Raw genomic sequence first — 5,290 nt, 5'->3', positions numbered from 1 at the left:
TAGGAAGAGTCTATTATTCTCATTTTACATGTGAGGAAACTGAGGCATAAGATGGAAGTAACTTGCTAAGTCACACAGCTGTAAGCAACATCTTTTGACCTAGTAATCCCATTGCTGGGAAGAAAATAAGCCAAAAGAAAGAAAAAGCTATGTACATAATATATTAATAGCTTTGAGATATTAAATAACTTGCACTAGATCATACGACTAGTTAGTGGAAGAACTGGATTTTGAACCCAAGCAGTCTTCCCCAGTACCATGCATTGAACTATAATGCTATACTACTTGGCATGTACCTGTGGGCACCTGTGGTATAGCACAAGGGATAATACAAGCACCAGGAAACAATTAGAAGACAAATAAATGATTAGCTGTTTGGTAGACAGCACAGTGTGATTGGGCTGGAGTATTCAGGGCAGTGTCCTGGAGGAAGAGACTTGAGCCAGATTCTGAGGATGAAAGGCCTTTGAGAGACAAAGGAAGGTACGGCACCGATGAGTAATAATTGCTGTTCTTTACTTGGCAGTTACTATGTGCCAGGCACATCTCTAATTGCTTCCCATTCATCAGCTAATTTAACCAAACAAGATGTAAACCTTCTGCTCACAGATATACCACATCTGAGTGTTTAATGTCACTTGTTAAAGGAACCAACTTTTAACTTGAAGATTAAAGCATCGAAAAAGACTGTACTAAAGCTTCAACGTGCCTTCCAGCAGCCCGGATGCCTCTTAGCCTCTTGCTTTGGAACTCCAGCTTCACCTAGGTGTGAAATGGACCCCAACTGCTCCTGTGCCATGGGCGGCTCCTGCACCTGTGCCACCTCCTACAAATACTAGTGCAAATGCACCTCCTGCAAGAAGAGCTGCTCCTGCTGCCCATGGGCTGTGCCAAGTATGCCCAGGACTGTGCCTGCAAAGGGGCATCAGAGAAGTGCAGCTGCTGCACCTGATGTCAGGAGAACTCTGCTCCAAGATGCAAATAGAGTGATGTGTAGAGCCCTGGATTTCTTTTTTTACAACTCTGACCCATTTGCTATATTCCTTTTTCTATACAATATATGAATGATAATAAAATTAGTGACTTTAAAAAAAAAGACTGTACCATTAACTACACTGTGGCTTATTTCCAGTGAAAAGCATTTTTTTATTGATCCCCCGACTCATCAGGGAGCATTTTGGAAATGGCACAGGAGGACTGAGGAGAGATAAGAAAAACATGCTCCCATTTTCCAGCCTCAACACAATCAACCTTCCAATAACCCAACTGCCATTTTCCTTGCCCACTGGATCTCTACCCTGACTTTGTAATTTTACAACCACCACACCCACCCATACACTTGAACTCATAAGACTGTTGATATTATGAATTTCACAATCAAGGGATATGCAGATATTTTTGACATTAAGTAAGGTCCTCACTGGCCTAGCATGGATAATAGATGCTTAAAAAGTAAGTGCATTTTCTCCTTATAGAGTTTAATATTCTACATAGTTATTATTTACTTCATTTTATTGTTAATATCTTTCCTAAACTTATTTGTTGCTATCTGGTCTGTCAGATTAAGCTGTGTTAAAGAGCCAACCATGATCCTACCAGTTTCTCCTTGTGTTTCCAACTCTTTTCTTCAACTGGTTTTAGCCTCCTGTCCTAGTTCATTCTGGCTGCTATGACAGAGTACCATAGACTGGGTAGCCATGGGTAACAACAGAAATTTATTTCTCACAGTTCTGGAGGCTGAGAAGTCCAAGATCAAGTTGCTGGCAGATTCAGTGTCTGGTGAGGGCTCATTTTCTGATTCACCTACAGCAGCCTTTTTGCTACAACCTCACTCACACAGCAGAAGGGGTGAGAGATCTCTCTCAAGCCTCTCTTATAAGGGCACTAATCCCATTCATGAGGGCAGAGCCTCAAAAAGGGCTAATCACTTCCCAAAGTCCTTGCCTCCTAATACTATCAACTTGGGGGTCAGGATTCCAATATATGAATTTTGAGGCGACACAAATATTCAGACCATAACACCTGAATGATTTCATACGTAAAGATTCACAATTGTTAAGTCTACATTGTAGATTATACATTTATAGATATAAATTAGCCCTCATTGTCCAGTTTGAATATTACTTTGATATTTAGAATTTACACACGACTGTAAACCCAAATAGCAGTGACTTAACCAAGTGGATGCATATTTCTCTCATATAATACGTACAAAAGTAGGTGGTGGTCGGCTTTCATTCAGCGGCTCAAGGATATTAGTGTCCAGGTCTCTCTTACTGAGCTTTCCCCACAGTGGACAAGATGGCCACTGCAGCTTTAGCCATTGTGTCCACAGTCCAAGGTGGAAGGACAAAGGGCAAAAGGGAAAACACAGATCCACACCTTTCACCTCTCACAAAAATCAACTCACGCTGGGTAACAGATTTAAACCTAAGGAGTGAAACTATTAGAATTCTAGAGGAGGATGTTGGAAATACTCTTCTAGACATTGGCCTAGGCAAAGAATTTATGAAGAAAACATCAAAGGCAATCACAGCAACAACCAAAATAAATAAATGGGACTTGATCAAATTTAAAAGCTTCTGCACAGCCAAAGAAACTGTCACAAGAGCAAACAGACAACCTACAGAATGGGAGAAAATTTTTGCATGCTACAAATCCAATAAAGGGTTGATAACCAGAATCTACTTAGAACTCGGGAAAATCAACAAGAAAAAATCAAACGACCCTATCAAAAAGTGGGCAAAGGACATGAACAGAAACTTTTCAAAAGAAGACAGAATAATGGTCAAAAAACATATGAAAAAATGCTCAACATCTCTAATCATCAGGGAAATGCAAATAAAACCACAATGAGATATCACTTATCTCCAGTGAGACTGGCCTTTATCAAAAAGTCCCAAAACAATAAATGTTGGCGTGGATGCGGAGAGATAGGAACACTCATGCACTGTTGGTCGGACTGCAAACTAGTGCAACCTCTGTGGAAAGCAATATGGTGATACCTTAAAGAGATACAAGTAGAAGTACCATTCGATCCAGCAATCCCATTACTGGGCATCTACCCAAAAGAGCAAATTATACTGTACAAAAAAGACACCTGCACCCGAATGTTTATAGCAGCTCAATTCACAATTGCAAAGATGTGGAAACAACCCAAGTGTCCATCAATACATGAGTGGATTAATAAAATGTGGTATATGTATACCATGGAGTACTATTCAGCTTTAAGAAACAATGGTGATACAGCACCTCTTGTATACTCCTGGATAGAGCTGGAACACATTCTACTAAGTGAGGTATCCCAAGAATGGAAAGACAAGCACCACATGTACTCACCATGAAATTGCTATTAACTGATCAACACATAATGCACATATAAGAATAACATCTATTGGATGTTGGGCGGGGGAGGGGGAGGGGACGGGTATATGCATACACAAAGAATGCAATGCGTACCACCCGAAGGATGGACATATTTGAAACTCGGACTTGGGGGGTGGGCCAAGGGCAACATATGTAACCTAAACATCTGTACCCCCATAATATGCTGAAATAAAAAAAAAAACGGGCAAACACAGCTGAGCATACCCCCCTTCAGGGAGCTTTCAGGAAGTCTCACCCAACAGCTTCTGCTCAATCTCATTGGTCAGAACTATGTCACAATATCTCTCCATCCACAAGAGAGGGTGAGAAATGAGGCTTTCAATCTGGACACCTTGCCACTCTATCCCCCAAAAAATCAGAACTCAGTTATTGCAGATGAAAGGAAGATTGGATAGTAGGTAGCAAATTGCAGTCTCTGCCACATTGCTATTGCTGCATTCTTCTGTTATTTTACTATCCTTTTTGTTTTTGCTTAATTCTGGGTCCCTTATAGATAACATGCATGTCTTAGTCCTTCTGTTACTTCCAACAGAATACCTGAAATTGAGTAATTTATAAAGAAAATGAATTTATTTCTTACAGTTATGGAAGCTGAGAAGTCCAAGGTCAAGGGGCCACATCTGGTGAGGCCTTCTTTATTAGTCACATAACCAGGGGTCTGAGCATGCTTACGTGCTAGCTCAGATCTCTGTTCCTCTTCTTACACAACCAAGAGTTTCCAGCCCGAGATAAACTATTAATTCATTAATCCATGAATGGATTAATCCATTCATAAGGGCAGAGATCTCATGACCCAATCACCTCCCAAAGATCCCACCTCTCAATATGACATTGGGGATTACATTTCAACATGAGCTTTGGAGGGAACAAATATTTGAACCATAGCAATACAGCTGATTTTATTTTGACTCAAATTTGTATCACGTTGCTTAATGTTTTGTTTTGGTGGGTATTGTTTTTTTATTGATATATTAATAGTTGAACTAATATTTTGCTTTTATGCTTCCTTGTTATCTCCTTATCTTTATTTTTCCATGTGGACTATGCTTGCTTAACTCTTTTTTTACTACAGAGATTTATAAGATATAAAATCCCTTTGTTATTCTATTGTTCACGGTTCACTAACTAGTCAAGAAAAAAAAACTATCTTTTCCCTGTATGTAAAATGAAGAAATTAGCATGCTTTTACTTTTTTTCACCCTCTTCACCTATGTCCTGGCCATTATTGATATACTAGGGATTTTAAACCTAGTGTATTACTATCTTCATTATTGTTTATAGAACATATATCTTCTCTTTCAATAATTCTTTTAAAAACATTACTTTGCAATGTTCTCAGTAATTTATATGTATTCTATTTTTAACTGGTTTCCAGTCCTCAATTTCCGTTGTTTCACACTATGATCTTCTCGTTCTTGAAATGTTACAATATCTCAGATAGATGGCATGCCTCTTTGAGAGTTCCTTGTAAGAATGATATTTGGATAGTATATGGAGATATCTTTTCATCTGGAGAAAATCTAGCTTTTGCTTTTTATCTCATTTGGATTTGGGTGATTCTTCATTTTAGGGAAGTTTTTTTCTGTTATATCTTGAGTATTGTTTCTGTACCATTTATTTTGTTCTCTTATTCAGGAGTGCATGCAAATCTCTAGACCATGCATCTGTGTATGTGTTAAAGCGTATTTCATGTTGTTCTGGCTGTGACTGAACTCAGTATCCTCAGTTCCATTGCCCCCCTCTCAGGGCCAGCTCATTCTTATTTCCTACTGTTTGCTGGGTTTGATTCACAAACTCTGGGGTGTACCAGTGCTACAACTTTTAAAGACTGCTTCTTTCACCAAGGAAAGAGAATTTCAGCATTGAGTCTTTGCTGTTGCTGAAGGATTTGACCTCACCTTCA

At 39.2% G+C, this 5,290-nt stretch overlaps 1 pseudogene; it reads left to right on the top strand.

Moving 5' to 3' along the window:
- The first annotated feature begins 773 nt into the window (after window positions 1-773).
- Window positions 774-952, top strand: LOC105808050 (annotated as a pseudogene).
- Window positions 953-5,290: the final 4,338 nt, after the last annotated feature.

The sequence above is a fragment of the Propithecus coquereli genome, unplaced genomic scaffold (genome assembly GCF_000956105.1).
Source record: "Propithecus coquereli isolate 6110/MARCELLA unplaced genomic scaffold, Pcoq_1.0 Scaffold166, whole genome shotgun sequence".
Classification (NCBI taxonomy): Eukaryota; Metazoa; Chordata; class Mammalia; order Primates; family Indriidae; genus Propithecus; species Propithecus coquereli.
The sequence above is the reverse complement of the archived record's forward strand: the minus strand, read 5'-3'. Positions and strand labels throughout refer to the sequence as shown.